Below are 18,438 nucleotides of genomic sequence, written 5' to 3'. Positions count from 1 at the left end.
CAACGCAGACAACTCGAGAATTTTTGAGCCAAAGGTGAAAGCGCACGGCGAGGAGGACTACGAGCCTTCATCCAGAAGACCCCCACAGACAACCACCAGTCAATGCTGCGCAAGCGCTAAAGAGGGACGGCGTATGATAATGAATTCCTAGAAATCATTATAATCATCACGCCTCTTCCTAGAAATAATTACAATAATCCAGTTTACTTAGATAAACTTTGTAATAAGTAGGTGCGTGCTTTGTGACCCGGTGTGCAAGTTAGGAGGAGCGATTCCCCTTGTGCCCGGCGTCGCAATAAACATACCTGCTTTATAACTCTCCACGAGTTGTGGACTTTGTTTCCGCACTTCAATTAGAAAGAATGTCTAAAAGGTGCAGGGACCATGGAAAGAGAGTAAATTATTAAGAAAAAAAAAACAAAGGAAATAAAAGCAGGTGCAGAAAGAAAATAGAAAAAGCGAGCGCGCTAAGGAAAAACAAGAAACAAAAACAAAGACGGTGAAATGGGATAAAATTTGAAAATTTTAAAAATTATTGTGATTACAGAAATAAGTAAAAAATCTAAAAGTCACTATGGAAAACTAAAATGGAAATGTAGAAAGAAAATCTGACAGGGATGACATAGAAAAAAGAGAAGAAATACATGAAAAAATGCAGCGAAGGGAAAAAGTAGGCATAGAATGAAAACTTGAAGAGCTACGAGCATTATGCAAATAAAGGAAAAAACTGTGAAAGAGGATCTGATAACCAAGAGAGAATTGCAGAAAGAAAAATCAAAAAGTGACAGCGCCGAGAAAAGACGAGAAAGAATTAAAAAATAAAGGTTAGCAAATACAGTCCGCGAACGGGATAAAAGGAGACAGAAAATTTTAAAAGCTATGAGGATTAAAAAAATAAGGAAAAAAAATTAAAAAAGCAACGGGCAATTAAAACAGAAATGTAGAAAGAAAATCTAAAAAAGGATGGCAACAAAGCGAGACAAGAAATAATTTTATAAAGCCAGCGAATAGGAAAAAAAAAGTAGGCATAGAAAGAACTTCTAAAAAGCGAGGAGGATTAAGGAAGTAAAGGGCAAAAATACAAAATAGGGACAGTAAACTAAAACAAATACGTAGAAAAAAATATGTAAAAGGAGAGGGCACTAAAAGACAAGAAATAATGTAAAAATTTAGACACCGAAATAAAGACAGAGAATGGGATACAAGCAGGAAGAGTTTTTAAAAGCAACGATGAATAAGGAAATAAGGAAAAATTAAAAAACAAAGATGACACGCTAAAAAAGAAAGGTAGGACGAACATCTAAACAGCGACAGCATAGAAGCGAGAGAAGAAATGATTAAAAAAAGACAGTGAAGGGAAAGGATGATTTAGAGACCGACGAGCATTAGGGAAATAAAGGAAAAAATTTATGGAAAAAAAAAAAAGTACAGCAAACTAAAACAGAGGTCTAGAAAGAAAAGCTAAAAAGCAGCGGTGCTGAGGAAGGACAAGAAATAAATTAAAGGTAGACAAATAAAGAATACCAATGGGATAAAAGTAGACAGAAAATTTTAAAGCTATGGGGATTAAAGAAATAAGGAAAATATTTAAAAACAGAGATGGAAAACAAAAACTGAGGTTTAGAAGAAAATTTCTAAATCTACGGCACTAAGGAAAGACAAGAGATAATTTTTTAAAAAAAAAGCAAAGGGAATAAAAGCTGGCATAGACAAAAAATTTTAAAAATTAGGGGGATTAGGCAAATAAAGAGGAAAAAAAAAAGATATAGGGACAGCAAACTGTAACGGAGACTTACAAGGCCTAAAAAGTGAGGGCGCTACGGAAAGATGAGAAATAACTAAAACAAAGACATAGAAAACAAAAACACGCTAGCATAGAAAGAACATTACAATAGCAAGCGGGCTTAGGAAAATGAAGGGAAAAGCTAAAAAAATAGAAACAGCAAACTAAGAGGTATAAAGAAAAGCGAGAGCACTAAGGCAAGACAATAAATACCTAGAAGAAATAACAGCAACAGAAAAACAGCAAATAAGGTAAACGAATGAAACTGAAAAAAATGATGGGGGCTAAGGAAATAAAGCGAAAAAATCACAAATAGTGATGGCAAACCGAAAGAGGTGTAGAAAGAAAACGTAAAAAGCGAGGGCTCTAAGGAAAGACGAGAAATAATTTAAATATAAAGGCAGAACATAGGATAAAAGTAGACAGACTTTTTAAAGGAAATGAGGATTACAGAAATAAACTAAAAAGTGGCGAAATCAAACTAAAACAGAGATGTAGAAATAACATGTAGAACTCGACAGAGCTAAGGAAAAATGAGAAAAGTTAATTAAAAAATTAAGGTGGCGAATGACATAGAAGTAGAAAATTAAAAAAATGACAAAGGTTAGAAAAATAAAGGGAAAAATTAAGAATGAAGGACAGACATCTAAAACAGAGACGTAGAAAGAAAAGATAAAAAGCCGGAGGACTACGGAAACAGAAGAAAGAACAAAAAAAGAAAGGCAGAGAAGGGGAAAAAGTATACAGTAAGAACATTTTAAAAGCAACGGGTGTTAAGGAAATAAAGAGAAAAACTGAAAAATAGGGACAACAAACTAAACCGGTTATAGAAAGAAAACCTAAAAAGCAACGGCACTAAGGAAACCCGCGAAATACTCAAAAGCGCTAATGGTGAAATAAAGACCATGAACCGGGATATATATACACAATCTAAAAAGCGATGGGGATTAAGGAAATAAATGGCAAAAAAAGAAGCGATGGCATACAAAAACGTAGACGCAGAAAGAAAATTTTAAAAGCGAGGGCGCTAAGGAAAGATAAGAAATTATTTAACAATAGCGAAATGAAAACGGTGAACAGGATAAAAACAGGCACAGAAAGAAGATTTTAAAAGTACCGGTGCTAAAGAAAGACAAGAAACAATTTTTAAAAGGCAGCAAAAGCAACGAAAGTAGGCATAGAAAGAACATTTTAAAAGCCATAGCTGTCAGGGAAGGAGAAAATTATGAAATACAGACAGCATACTAAAACAGAGATGTAAAGAGAAAATTGAAAACACGACAGCACTAAGGAAAGACAAGAAAGAAAAAGTAAAGACGGCAGAAGGCGCAAAAGTAGACGGAAAAATTTAAAACCAGCGGCGATTAAGGAAGGAAGGAAAAAACTTTACAATGGCCATGGCAAACTATAAGGAGATATAGAAAGACAATTTTAAAAGCAAGAGCGCTATTAGAAGTCCAGAAATAAAGATGTCACAGGGGAAAAATTTGGCATAGAACAAACATTGAAAAAGCAATGAGCATTAGGGCAATGAAGGCAAAAATGAAAGAACAGGGACAGCAAACTAAAAGAGATGTAGAAAGAACATGTAAAAAGTGACGTCGCTAAGAAAACACAACAAATAATTCAAAAAAAACAGTGATATAAAGACAGCAAATGGCACAGAAGTAGAAAAGTCTAAAAGCAAAGGGGATTAGGCAAGTAAATGGAAAAATGATGAACTAAAACAGACGTAGAAAGAAAATCTAAAAAGCGAGGGTGATAAGGAAAGAGAAGAAATAAAAGCAAAGACAGCGGATGGGCTAAAAGAAGACAAAAAATTTTAAAAGCCACAGGGACTAACGAAACAAGGAACAAATTTTAAAAGACAAGGAGAACTAAATCAGAGACATAGAAACAAATTTAAAAAGCATCTGCACTAAGGACAGAAGAGCAATAATTTTTGGAAAAATGGGAAAGGGAACAAAATTAGTCATGGAAAGAAAATTTTGCAAGCGACCCTTTTTAGGGAAATACAGGGAAAAATCAAAAATAGGGACAGTGAACTAAAACGGAAACATAGAAAGAAAATCTAAAGAGTGTCGGCATTAAGAGAAGACGAGAAATAATTAAAAACAAAGACAGGGAATGGAATGAAAGGAGAAAGAAATTGTAGAAGCAAATAGGATCAAGGAAATATGTAAAAATTAAATCGTAGCAACATTGAACTGAAAGAAGAAAAAAATTGTAAAACACGAGGGCGCTAAGGAAAAAACGACATGTAGATGAAAAGACAGCAAATGAAATAAAAGCAGATGGACAATTTTAAAACCAATGGCGATTATGGAAACAAAGAAATAATTAAGAATTAGCTACAGCAAAATAAAATGGAGACGCAGAAGGAAAATGCAAAGAGTGACAGCACTGGGGAAAAAAACAAGACAAAACAATGAAAAAAGGAAGGGGAAGAACTGAAAAATAGCAACGGCAAACAAAAACACAGACATAGACAGAAAATTTAAAAAGCGACGGCGCTACGAGAAGAAATTATCTTTGGCGATTGGGAAAAAGGTACGTGAAAAGAAGATTTCAGAAGCAATGGGGACTAGGGAAAGGAAGGAAAAAACATTCAAAGATAGGGATCGCGATGTAGAACTGAGACGCCAAAAGATACTTTAAAAAACGACAGCGCTAAGGAGAGAAGAAAAAAATTAACACGCACACAGGATAAAAGTAGACAGAGAGAATTTTTAAAAAGCAACAGTGATTAGGGAATTAAAGAAAAAATTTAAATATAGGGATAATGAACTTCATAATGATAGTAAAAGCGAGGGGCTACACAACCGACAAAGAACAATTAAAAACAGGAATGGGCAACTTCATAAAAGTAGATGCAGAAAGCGAATTTTGAAAGCGACACTGTAAAGGACAGGGAAAAAAAATTTAAAAAAAAGGACAAACTGGATAAAAGTTGACATAGTAAGAATAGTTAAAAAGCAAATGGATTAAGAACAGAGGGGAAAAATACCTAAAAATAGGCTTGACAAACTAAATAAATGAAACAAAATTCAAAAAGTGATAAAGTAGAGGACAGCCAGGAAGAAATAAAACACACAGATGGGGAACTGGTTAAACATAGACACAAGGACCAAATTTTGAAAGCAACAGGGTATTGGCCATACAGGCAAGAAGTTAAACATCAGGAGAGGGAACCTGATAGATGGTCCTAGGGAAAGGACATCGGAAGAGTGACAGGGAGCAGAGCAGAAGGGGTCACTGAAAACAGATGTAGGTCGCTGGGTAGAGGGAGACCTAGAACTGCAATTTTCTCAAGAAAGAAGGAAGAAGGCAGTGGGAGAAGAATGAAATAACAACAACTGGGCAGCCAGAACGGGAGAGACGTAGAAAGGAAACATAGAAGGCGACAAGATACAGGGCGGTGTTGGCAGAAGAACGTAACGCTTCAGGGAGCCAGAGAGCCCGAAAAGGAGAGGGAGGCAGCCAGAGATCTGGAGAAGCATGGCGGGGATGGGCCCGGACTCATGACTCACCGCAGCTCCCGGTAGGAGACCTTTGCTACCCCGACGCTTCTCTCTCCGTCTCTGCCACCTTCCTCTTCCGCAGTGCCGGCTGTCCAATCCTAGCCTCGATGCTTCTGTCCCACGAGGCTTTCCAGACGCATGGCGGCTCACACATGCAGCTGACAGAAGCAGCGAGCTCCCAGAGCCATGTGCCAGCTGTGCGCCGTGTCAGGGATGGCTCCGAGCAATCCTTCCTCGCCATGGGTCTGGCTGTTTCTTGCTGGAGGCAGCTGCCTGCGGAACGCCCTTTGATTTGCTCCTCAGCCAGCTCCTGTGCACAGGCATGCCCGGGCAGCCCCCTTCCCAGCAGGAGCCACTTGCACAGCAGGGCCAGCCCCATCCTCAGCCTCACCAGGGGTTGCCCCAGCCCATCCCTGCCCACATCCTTTTTAACACCTTGGCCCGACCCCATTCTTACCTCACAGGTCCCACCTAGGCTGCCCTGGCCCACATCTGGAGCCCATCCTGAATGAACAGCCCCACAGCACATCACTCCCTCCCCTGACCCCTCTGCAGCCACCCTGGGAAAAAAAGGGAGGAAAAAAAACCTGAAAAATTGGGATGGTGAACTAAAATGCAGACACAGAAAGAAAATCTAAAAAGCATGGGCACTAAAGAAAGAGAAGAAATAGCTAAAACTCAAGACATCGAAGTGACAAAAGCAGGTGTATGAAGGTCATTTTAAAAATGATAGGCATTAAGAAAGTAAAGGAAATAATTATGAAATAGAAATAGCACGCTAGAAAGAAGACTCAGAAAGAAAACTTAAAAACCGATAGCATAAAAAAAGGACAAGAAATAATTTTAAAAAACAGCAAAAGGAATAAAAGCAGGTGTAAAAAGAAAATTTGAAAAGTGATGGGATTAGGGAAATAAAGGGAAAAATGAACATATAGAACAGCAAACTAAAAGAAACAGAGTAAGAAAACTTACAAAGCGAGGGTGCTAAGGAAACACAGGAAATAATTAAAATACGAGGACAGGGAGATAAATACAGCAGCCGGGATAAAATTATACAGAACGTTATAAAAGAAATTAAGGAAATTAGCCAAAATTAAAAGAGTGTCGAGAAATTATACTGAGATGTCAAAAGAAAGAAAATCTAAAAAGCAATGGCGCTACAGAAACCTGAGAAAACGTAATTAAAATGTAAAGGCGGCCAATGAAAGAAAAGTACAAAATTTAAAAAACAACAGAGATGATGGAAATAAAAGGGAAAAAAAATGAAAATTACAGAAAGCAAACTGAAACAGAGATGTAGAAAATCTAAAAGGAAAGGGCGTTAAGGAAAGAGAATGAAGAATTAAAGACATCGAAGTGAAAAAAGCAGACGTAGAACACTCAGATATGAGGGGCATTAAGAATCTAAAGGGAAAAGCTAAAAAATAGATACAGCAAACTGAAAAAGCCTGAGCAAGAAAACTCAAAAAGCGACGGCGCTAAGGAAACACAACCAATATTTAAAAGAAATAACAGCAAAATAAAGACAATAAACTGTGATAAATGTACAAAATTTTAAAAGCAGTGGGAATTTCGGGAAATAAACAGAAAAAATAAAAAGAAACATTGGCAAACTAAAATGGAGATGTAGAAAGAAAATTTAAAAAGCGATCGTGCCAAGGGATAATGAGACAAGATAATTTAAAAAAAATACAGGAAATGAGATAAAAATTAATAAATTTAAAAGCCCTGGGATTAAGAGAGGAAAGAACTTAACTTAAAAAAAGCAAGACCAAACTAAAAGGCAGCATTGTGGTTAGGTCCCTGCCAGTGACAACCAACCACGCAGTTGCTCTCTCCCTCCTCTCCCAGCCCCGGTGGCACGGGGAGAAGAGTCAGAAGGAAAAGGCAAAACTTGTGAGTTGCAATAAAAACTGTTTAACAGAATGGCAAAGGGAGAAGAAAAATAACAATGATAATACTGATAAAAAGAATACACGGCATGCTATGTTCTTGCCGCCCAATGCTCAGCTTCCTGCCAACTAGAAAATCCCCCTCCTTCAGCCAGCTCGCCCCCTTAAGTACCAAGCATGATGTCACACAGTACAGAACGTCCCATTCAATCAGCTGGTTTGGGTTTGCCCGACCAGCTTCTCATGAAAATTCATGCTAGCCCAGCTGAACCCAGGATGTAGACTTAAAAAACAAATTTTAAAATTGACAGTGTAGAGGACAGATAGGAAAAAAGCAGACAATAGAGACAGAAAAAGACATGAAAGTGAACACGGAAACAAAAATTCAAAAGTGAAGACATCAAGAGAGGAAAAAATTTTAAAACAGCAAAAAAAAAATCTAAATATCTAAGAAATAGAAAGAAAATTAGAAAAGTGATCATGTACAGGACAGACAAGAACAAACTGAAAAAGAAAGGTGGCGAACTGGGTAATAATAGACTAGGAAAGAAAATTTAAAAGCAACAAGGTACCAGGCAGACAGGAAACACTTAAAAAACAGGGAGAGACATCTCGATAAAAGCAGACCTAGGACAAAAATTTTACAAGAGACAGGATACAGGAAACAGGAAAAAATTAACAAAGAGGGAGAGACAATGAGATAAAAGTACATCTAGAAACAACACTTCAAAACTAACAAGAATGCGAGAGTGAAAAATTGAAAAATAGGGACGGTGACGTAGATAAAAGTAGACACAGAAAAGAATAGTTTAAAAGCAACTGGACAGAGACATAAAAAAAAATGAAGACTGACAGGGTACATGACAGACAAGAAAGAATGAAAACTAGGAATGGGAGCTTGATAAAAGTAGACTTTGGAAAAAAATTTTAAAGGTGATGGCGCTAAGGAAAGACAAGAAAACTGAAAAACAAAGACAGCAAATGGGATAAAAGTAAACATAGAAAGGGTATTTTTAGAAAAGGATTGAGACAATAAGGCAAAAAAAAAAAAAGAAAAATACAGACAGTGAAGTAAAACTATCCTGGGTTCAGCCAGGAGAGGGTTAATTTTCACCAGGAGCCAGGAGGAGACACAGCTGAGCAGACTGACCCAACCTGGCCAAACAGAACGGGGTGTTCCATACCACGTGCTGTCATACTGGGTGCTGGTTGGGGGGAGCTGGGCAGCAGGAAGTCAGTCAAGGCTCAGGAGCATGCAGAAGCGGGTGGTGAGAATCGCTCTGTGCATTCTGCTATTTCTGTATTCTCCTTATCAGTATTGTTGTTGTTACTGTTCCCTTTGTTTGCTGTTCTGTTAGAACTGCCCTTATCCCAACCCACACTTTTGCCTTTTTCTTTCTATTCTCCTCCCCACTCCAGTGGGGGGAGGGGCAGCAGAGCAGCCACGTGGCCCTATTGTTGCCAGCCACAGTCAAACTATAACAAAAATGCAGACAAAGAAATAACATTTCAAAAGCAAATGTGTAAAGGACAGACGAGAAAAAAATACAGACCGCGAACTGGAAAAAAGATGACATTGACATGCGGAAAACAGACTCCACGATCTGTAAGATTGTAAAGTAGGTATGTTTATTCAGCACCGGGCAGCACGGGGGGTAGTCCCACCAAAGCCATGCATGCCAGACAGCTTGCTTCTTCAATTTATACAGTCAAATATTATATATTCATCAAATTCCCAATCTGCCTATACATATGCATGACCTATCCCTGCTTTGTATTAAAATCAGTTCCAAAGAGTAATTTCCCTAGACTCCTCCCAGCCGTGCTTGCGCAGTGCCTCCTGGTGGTGGTCGTCGGGGGTCCCAAGATTAAGGCTCATCCTCTTCATAGAGGTGTTCGCTGACTGACTTTTGTTTCTGGGCAAACTCAGTTCTCTTCTGGCTTCCATCCAAGCTGCAAGGTCAGTCTTAGCCAGTTCTGGGCAACTCCCCAGCCCTTATCAGGAATTACCCCCTTTGCAAGGAAAAGCAAGACTCTGCCTCAGTTAATTTACACAATAGATAAGCACCTTCAGTTCTCTGCATAGCAACTATCAGGCAGTGCTGCTTCTACTAAATTCCTTAACTATTAGGCAAGGATGCTTCTACTAAAATTCCTTTAATGCCTTCCTTCAACATAAAAAAATGTTAAAAGTGACAGGAATTAGGAAAATAAAGGAAAAAAGTTTTAAAATAAGGGCAGTAAATAAACAGAAACTTAGAGAATAAATTTTAAAAGCGATGGGGATTAAGAAAGGAAAAGATTAAAAAAGAGAAACAGAAAACTAAATACAAGCAGATGTAAAAAAAATTTAAATCTGTGTGATTAAGAGACAAAAAAGTACAAAATAAGGATGGCAAACTAAATAGAGACATAGCAAGTATATTATAAAAGCAAGAGGGTGCACGGCCCACAGAAAAGAAATAAAATATAGGGATAGGGAGCTTGATAAAAGCAGACACAGAAACCGAATTTGAAAACCCAAGGGATTAAGGGGGGTAAGAATTAAAAAATAGGGAGAGCAAACTAAATAAATGAGGACACAGACAGAAAATTTGAACAGCGAGGGTGCTACTGAAGTGCGAGGAATAATTTTTAAAAGACAGCAAATGCAAAAGGTAGGTGTAGAAAGAATATTTTTAAAGCAATACGCAATAGGGAACTAAAGCCCCCCAAGACTACAGCTCCCAGCACGCCGCAAAAGGCACCTTCTCCTCTGCCGGAGCTGGAAGGGACACCGCGCCCCGCCCACCGGTGCACCCGGTAGCCACCCTCCGACGCGGCGCCGCACCGCCACCAGCTCCTCGCCTCCGACACAGACCTGGCCGGCCAGGCTGCCCCCCAGCAGCTCCCGCTGCCCGGCGGCCCCCCGGCAGGCACTGCTGCCCTCCTGGGGGCTTTCCCCCGGACCCCCCGGTCGGTCACCCCCCTACATCCCCCCCGCTCACTTTCTCCTTTGCTGCAGCCGGAGCTCGGTGACAGCTCCGCGCCTCTCTCGGCTCGCACTGGCCCCTCCACAGCCACCCGGGGCACGGCAGCACCGGCACACGCACCGGCAGCCACCGCATTAAAGGGAGGGGCCATCGCCATCAGCCCCACTACCCGCACCTGCAGCTTCTCCACCCCGGCCCACAGCTGGAGCCCAGCAGGAACAGGGGGCCATCTCCTGAGCCACGAAGTGAGTCTCTTCCTCCCTGGGGTCCGTCACAGCCTCTTGTCCCGTGCAAAGGAAACACAGACACAGGCGGGAAGGCAAAAGAGACGATGGGTGTTTATTCAGTCACGCACTGAATGAATCTGGGGAACGGGTCTGCTCTGAGCCTTGGTGCCCCCTATGCTCCCTCCCTGTCCCTCCGACACCTCGGCAGTCCATCCCGGAGCTGCGCCCGTCAGTCCAGCGGAGAACAGTTGGTCAGTTGGCTCCTGGAACGATGCGCTGCTGGGCAGTGGCTGCCAAAAATGAGGAGCAAGGTGCAGGATGCTACAAGACAGGAGAAGAGTGACAGATAGCGGTACAGCGGTGGTGTAACAAGAAAGCACAAAGCAGAGAAAGGGACAGCGAGAGAAGGATGGGGACAGGCAGTTCCACAGAGATGGAGAAAAAAGCAGCATGGAGAGAGGAAGAGCAGCAGCAGAAAGAAGAAGAGGGAGCAGGACAGAGACCAAAAATGAAGAACAGGGAGCAGAAAGGAGATGCAAAAAAAAAAACCCTACAGCATGACCAAGGAAAAAAGAATAAGGGCAGGGACCCAGACAAAGAGAGATGAGAAAATAGAATGGAATAGACATGGAGAAAGTAGTAGATCTGTGATGTACTACAGAGCTGAGAAGAAAGGCCTAGAATCAAGGGACAAGGAGCCAGACAGAGAGCACCAAAGCAAAAATACTGACAGGCTATGGGACAGAGAAGGAGAAAAGCAATACTAGTAACGGGGAGCTGAACAGAAAGAGCGGAAGAAGGAAAAGAATGCCACAGGCTCCAGGGCAGACCTTAGGGAGCACCTAAAAGATGGGGACAAGTCAGAGAGAGATGGAAAAAGAAGGTACACAAGAGCAGAGAAAACAAATAATCATAGCAGTGTGGGAGAGAGAGCGAGCCAGGGGAGGGACTGGGATGCAGAAGAGGGGTGACAGGGCCCCGAGGGCGCAGGACTCACTGCAGCTCTCACTCTTAGTGCTGCTGGGAGACTTCGACACTTCAGATGCTTCTCTCTCCTTATCTCTTCCCTTCTTCCGTAATTCCAATCGTTTGGCTCTCCTCCCCCTGAGAGAAAATGCATGTGGGTGTCTTAGAGCTCATACGAGATGCAGCTTGCAGACAATAAGCCTCGCTCGCACACTACGTGCAGGAATAGGACAGAGAAAAAGAGAGAATATGATGAGTGGGAAGCAGAACACACAGATCGAGAGAGAACTTGAATCAGAGGAATAAACAAGGCAGGAAACAGAGATAAAGAAAAAGAAACCAGAGGAAAGAGCCTTTCTGGCCTCTACTCACTCCCCCCCTCTCCCACCCCTCTGCAGCCTCCCACCCCTTTCCAGCCTCCTTTTTTTTCTGGCCTCTACTCTCACCCCCAGCCTCCCACCCCGCTGCAGCTTCCCACCCCTTTCCGGCCTCCTGTTTTTCTGGCCTCTACTCACTCCCACCCAACCTTCCACCCCTCTGCAGCCTCCCACCTCCTATTTTTCTGGCCTCTACTCGCTCCCCCCCCCAGCCTTCCACACCTCTGCAGCCTCCCACCTCCTATTTTTCTGGCCTCTACTCGCTCCCCCCCCCCAGCCTTCCACACCTCTGCAGCCTCCCACTTCCTGTTTTTCTTGCTCTACTCAACCCACCCTCTCACCTTCTTCTGGCCTCCATTTTTCTGCCCTCTACTCTCGTCCCCAGCCTCATATTTTTCTGGCCTCTACTCACACCCCCCCGGGCCTCCCACCCCTCTGCAGCTTCCCACGCCTTTCTGGTCTCCTCTTTTTCTCACCTCTCTTCCCCCCTTCATCAGCCTCCCATTGTGCTGTCCTCTACTTAACCCAGCTTCCCAGCCTTCTGCAACCTCCTACCCCTTTCCATCCTCCACTTGCCCCCCCCCCCGCCCCCCCAGCTTCCTACCCTTTTTCTGCCTCCCACTCCCATCCCCCACAGTGCAGGACACACAGACAGAGAGAGAAAAATGACAGGGAACAGGAAAAAAGGTACTAAGAAACAAAGAAAGGGTCAGGCAAAGGGGCTGGTTTGGGTTGGAACCCCAACACAAACCAGCAAGGGGCTAGAGGACAGAGAGAGAGGAAGAGAAGAAAGGGCCAGGAAGCAGGACAGAGGAGGAGAGAAAGGCAGAAAGGGAGAGCTGGCTGGACAGGGATGTACACTAAGAAACAACCAAACAGGCAGCAGGATAGAGAGACAGAAAAACCAGGGACAGGAAGCAGGACAGAGGGACAGCAAGAGGAAACAAGGGCCAGGGAGCAGAACAGCAGTGGAGAAAGAGGCACTGGGGCAGTAGGACAGAAAAAGAAGGAAGAAAGGAAAGGCCAGAAGAAGGACAGGGAATAACAGCGAAGGGAGAAGAGGACAAGCAGAAGGACAGACTGTCAGAGAAAGACAGGGAGCGGGACAAGGCAATACTGAGAGAGAAAAAGGGGACAGGGAGGCAGGATAAAGTGAAAGACAGGCAAAAATAAGAGACATGGGAGCAGGACAGAGATGGGGGGGGAAGCCTCGGCTGGGCAGCAGGGAAGAGGAAAAAAAGCACTGGGCTGCAGGACAGAGAGGGAGAAATTAAAACACAGACACAGGGAGCAGGACAGAATGACAGAGAGAAAAGGGACAGAGAGCAGGACAGCATTTGGGGGGGGGGGGGGGTGGGCAAGGGGAAAACAACAGTGACAGGCAGTGGGAGAGAGGTATGGAGAAAGAAAATAATACCGAGGAGGAGAGAAAGGAGAGAAGAGACAGCTAGCTGTACAGGGGGATAGAGAAAGAAAGTATGGGAGAGCGAATGGTGCAGAGAGAGAAAGGCAGAAAAAGCCATGAGAGGAAGCAGGGAACAAAGACAGCAAGAGGAAAAAGGAAAGGGACAGGAATCTGAACAGAGACGGAGGAAAAAAGCAGCAGGGACACAGGAAAAGACACAGAAAGAGCAGGGCACAGAAAGATAGATCAGGACAGCGGCAGGATGGAGAAGAAACACCCACGATGGTCAACAGGACAGAAAGGAATAGGCATATGGGCAGGCAGTGGGACAAATGGATAGACTGAGAAACAACAGGACAGGATGCAAGACAGAGCAACAGACCAGAATAACGATAACGAGAGAGAGAGAAAAACATAGACTGTGAGAAGCATGTAGTGTGTCAGAAAACAGAAGTATATTAGAAGCCCTGCAAAGAGACAGAGTATGGAGAAAAAAACAAAGGGGGCCAAGGAGCAGCACAAAGGGTCAGAGAGTAAGACATGAACAGGAAGGAGGACGGGGACAGTGAGATACATGATGAAAAAAAACAGAGACAGTGAGCTAGACAAAAGGATACAGAGAGAAAGAGAAGGAAGGAGGAGGAAGAGGAATAAGAAGGCAGGGACATGGAGTAGCACGTACAGGCACAAAGGAGAACACCAACAGGGAACAGGGCAGAGACATTGTGAAGGGAAAAAAAGAGGGAGAGGAAGCAGGACGCAGACATAAACAGAAGAGGGGAGGTACGGGGAAGTAAAAAAAAAATAATCACAGCACTGTAGGAAAGAGAGGGGGCCATGGGGGGGCTTGGGATGCACAAGAGGTGCGACAGGGCCCCAACGGCCTGGGACTCACCGCAGCTCTTGCTCTCAGTGCTGCCAGGAGACACTGCCGCTTCAGATGCTTCTCTCTCCTCCTCTCCTTCCTTCCTCTTCCTTAAGTCCGGTGACTTGGCTGTCCTCCGCCCAAGAGAAAATGTGCGTGTCTCGCAACTCTTACGAGACAAGGCTCCCTAGACACACAGCCTCACTCTCCAACGTACTATGCACAGGAATAGGACAGAGGGAAAGAGAGAGAGAGTATGATGAGCAGGCAGCAGAACAGACAGATCAAGAGGGAATCATAGAATCATCAAGGTTGGAAAAGACCTCTAAGATCATCAAGTCCAACTGTCAACACAACAACATCATGCCTGCGAAACCACACCCTGAAGTGCCATATCTACATATTTTTTGAACACCTCCAGGAACAGCAACTCCACCGCTTCCCCAGGCAGCCTGTTCCAATGCTTCACAACTTTCAGTTAAGAAATTTTACCTAATCTCCAATCTAAACCCCCTCTGGTGCAACTTGAGGTCATTTCCTCTCGTCCTATCGCTAGTTACTTGGGAGAAGAGACCAACACCCACTTCACTGCAACCTCCTTTCAGGTAGCTGTAGAGAGCAGTAAGGTCTCCCCTCAGCCTCCTCTTTTCCAGACTAAACAACCCCAGTTCCCTTAGCCACTTCTCACAAGACTTGTTCTTTAGAGCCCTCACCAGCCTCATTGCTCTTCCCTGGATGCAGTCTAGCAACTCAGTGTCCTTCTTGTACTGAGGGGCCCAAAACCAAACACAGTACTTGAGGTGCCGCCTCACCAGTGCTGAGTACAGGGGCACTATCACTGCCCTCCTCCAGCTGGCCACACTACCCCTGATACAAGCCAGGATGCCGTTGGCCTTCTTGGCCACCTGGGCACACTGCTGGCTCATGTTCAGCTGGCTGTCAACCAACACCCCCAGGTCCTTTTCCACCAGACAGTTCTCCAGCCACTCTTCCCCAACCCTGTAGCGTTGCATGGGGTTGTTGTGACCCAAGGGCAGGACCTGGCACTGGGCCGTGTTGTTGAACCTCACACAATTCACCTCATCCCGTTGATCCAGTCTGTCCAGATCTCTCTGCAGAGCCTTCCTACCGGCAAGCAGATCGACACTCCCGCCCAACTTGGTGTCATCTTCAAACTTACTGAGGGAGCACTCAATCCCCTCAGCCAGATCATTGATAAAGGTACTAAACAAGACTGGCCCCAAAATGGAGCCCTGGAAAACTCCACACATGACTGGCCACCAGCTGAATTTAACTCCATTCACCACCACTCTCTGTGCTTGGCCCAAGAAATTTAATCAGAGGAATAAAGAAGGCAGAAGGGAGAGAAAAACACAGTGAACAAGCCAGAGGGAAAGGCGTGGGAGGGGGGGACACACAGATCAGGACAAAGAGGTGGAGAAAGACAAAAAAAGGGATGGGCTGCAGGATGAGAAAAAAGACCAAGGAACAGGACAGAGGGGAGTAACGGGACAGTGAGCCTGACAGGGGCATATAGTGAGAAAAAGGGACAGGCAGCAGTATGGAGATGTACAGACAAAGAGTTACAGGGAGGATGGAGGACAGAGAATAAGAGAAAATGGACAGCAAGCGGGACAGAGATGGAGAAAAAAATGCTGGTGACAGATGAGGAGGAGAGCAACTGGATGGAGGCAGAGAGAGGGAGAAAGGAAGAAAAAAATAACAAGTAGAAGGTCAGAGGGACAAGGAAAAGACAGGAGGAAGGATAGAGCAACAGAGAGCTAGACAGAAAGATACTGTGAAATAGAGAGCAACAGGGAGCAGAACGCTGGGATAGACAACAAACAAGAGCAACAGAGAGAATGGTAGATCCTGAGACAAGAACATTGACTAGAGAGCTGCTGGCATGAGCTTACCTCACCCTGTAGACACGATGAGCCAGAAGCAGTGCCCGGATTGCTCCAGAGCCCCTTCGGACCTAGCTGTTGATGCAGATGGCTGGGGCCAGCAATAGCTGTTTGGTCTAATTTAGAAAGGACATGTTTAACAGCATTGCCAACACCCTTGGATAGCTGGAACGGGCCCCTCCAGCAACGTATTTGTACTCCCTTACTTCACAAAAAGGCATGGGAGACCAGGGGAAGCAAGTAGAGGCCAGAAAAATTGGAGGCCGAAAAGGGGTGGGAGCGCAGAGTGCAAGTAGAGGCCAGAAGATGGAGGTGAGGCTGACCAGCCTGTAGTTCCCTGGGTCCTCCTTCTTGCCCTTTTTGAAGATTGGAGTGACATTGGCCTTTCTCCAGTCCTCGGGCACCTCTCCTGTCCTCCAGGACCTCTCAAAGATGAGAGAGAGTAGCTCAGCAATGACATCCGCCAGCTCCCTCAGCACTCGTGGGTGCATTCCATCTGGGCCCATGGATTTGTGGGCATCCAGATCACTTAAGTGATCCCTCACGCAGTCCTCCTCGACCAAGGGAAAGTCATCCTCTCTGTGGGCTTCCTCTCTTACCTCTGGGGCCTGGGGTTCCTGAGGGCCTGCCTTGGCACTGAAGACTGAAGCAAAGAAGGCATTCAGTAGCTCTGCCTTCTCTGCATCCTCCGTCACCAGGACACCTGCCTCGTTCAGCAGCGTCCCGACATTGTCCCTAGCCTTCCTTTCGCTGCTGATGTAGTTGAAGAAGCCCTTCTTGTTGTTTTTGACATCCCTTGCCAGCTTCAATTCCAGGTGGGCCTTGGCCTTCCTCATCACATCCCTGCATGCTCTCACCACATTCCTGTACTCTTCCCAAGTAGCCTGCCCCTCTTTGCACATTCCATGGACCTTTCTCTTCCACCTGATCTCCGCTAGAAGCTCCTTGTTTCGCCATGCAGGTCTCCTGCCTCCTTTGCTCGATTTCTTTCTCAGGGGGATGCACCACTCCTGAGCATGGAGGAATTGACGTTTAAAGAGCAACCAGTACTCTTGGACCCCCCTGCCTTTGAGAGCCCTGGCCCACGGGATTCCTCCCAGTAGCTCCTTGAAGAGGCCAAAGTTAGCCCTCCTGAGGTCCAAGGTTTTGATCCTGCTTATCACCCTGCATCCTCCATGCAGGATGCTGAACTCAACCATTTCAAGGTCACTGCAGCCAAGTCTACCTCCGACCTTCACATCCTCCACCAGTCCCTCCTTGTTTGTTAATACAAGGTCCAGCAGAGCATCTTTCCTTGTTGGTTCCTCCACCACTTGCATCAGAAAGTTATCATCGATGCTCTGTAGGAACCTCCTGGATTGCGCCTGCCTAGCTGTATGGTCTTCCCAGCTGTACAATACTTTGCTCCTAGAACCAGATCACAACAGCCTCACCTTCTTGGACCTCTAGTCATCATGCTACTTCAGTGTTCTGAGGCTATGTGCAGCACCTGCAAAAAAATTCCAACAGAACAGCACATGCTGAGATACTGCCCAAAACCACAGACTGCCCTTGCTGATTTCTGTCTCCTGCTCCTGTATGTGGGATGCATGCCCACCCTGCCCATGCTGTTTACAGGTTCCCTGGTTGTCCTGGGCAGAGCAGCTCCAAGATAAACACACACACAGGCACAGACCAACAGTACACACACCACCACAAACAATGGGATTCAAAGAAGAGAGAAAACTCGCCGCGAGAAGAATGGCTCCCTGACGGGAGACACTGTCGAGCAAGAAGACCCACAGGGCCACGATGGCCCAGAACAAGGAGGTTCTACAGCAGCCCCAGAAAAACAGAGTCAGAGTGGTCCATTACAAGAAGTTACACTCAAAACTGAGATGATGGACATGCAAGAAGACCGGCTTCAAGACTTAAGAACTTAAAGATGCAGGGAAGAAGTCCCACAGCCCACAAAAATGGACCACCAGAAAGAAGAGCTGCTGACACGGCCTGGGATGACAACTCAAAAGGAGAACCAATTGGAAACTTCCAAGACATGACACTGATCCACACTTTACGCTTGTAAAGCAAGAAGAGAAGCACCCAATTGGCATTATGCTGATGAGTACGGGCATTCCAGACCCTACGGATGGCATCCAAGTCACATGATGAGCTGCTTGTATGCAAAGAGCAACATAGACATCAAGATCCCAGGAAGGCCTGTGATACAGAAGACAGACCACACAAATGACACCACCACAGACACAGGCTGGAACTGCCCTGCCCACTTGGGCTAAAGAGAAACCCCTTCCCTTGAGGCACCCAAAGGGGCCTGTTCCTGGACAGCCCTCTCCCTTACACTAGCTTCACAAGCCCTCCCCACAATGCTCAACCGTGGTCCCCTCCCTCCAGACCCTCCCCAGCCCCTGCAACTCAACTTAGCTTTCAGAGGGCCAGGGCTCAAAATCCATCCTTGACCCAAAATGCATTGGGTATCTGGGATGCTCCTGCAGTCAACAGGTTGCACTTCATCACTGGAAAAAG

The 18,438-nt window shown here is 44.8% G+C and overlaps 1 long non-coding RNA gene across 1 annotated transcript; it reads right to left on the bottom strand.

The window, feature by feature from the left end:
• Positions 1 to 8,808: 8,808 nt before the first annotated feature.
• LOC142361722 (uncharacterized) lies at positions 8,809 to 14,202 on the bottom strand. The gene is made up of 4 exons (XR_012764345.1): positions 14,039 to 14,202; positions 11,393 to 11,499; positions 10,184 to 10,716; positions 8,809 to 9,209 (listed from the first exon to the last, which is right to left on the bottom strand). It is a non-coding gene; the product is annotated as an uncharacterized LOC142361722 (long non-coding RNA).
• Positions 14,203 to 18,438: the final 4,236 nt, after the last annotated feature.

The sequence above is a fragment of the Opisthocomus hoazin genome, chromosome 6 (assembly GCF_030867145.1).
Source record: "Opisthocomus hoazin isolate bOpiHoa1 chromosome 6, bOpiHoa1.hap1, whole genome shotgun sequence".
In the NCBI taxonomy this organism is placed as follows: Eukaryota; Metazoa; Chordata; class Aves; order Opisthocomiformes; family Opisthocomidae; genus Opisthocomus; species Opisthocomus hoazin.
Note: the sequence above shows the minus strand (reverse complement) of the source record. Positions and strands in the feature narration are given on the sequence as shown.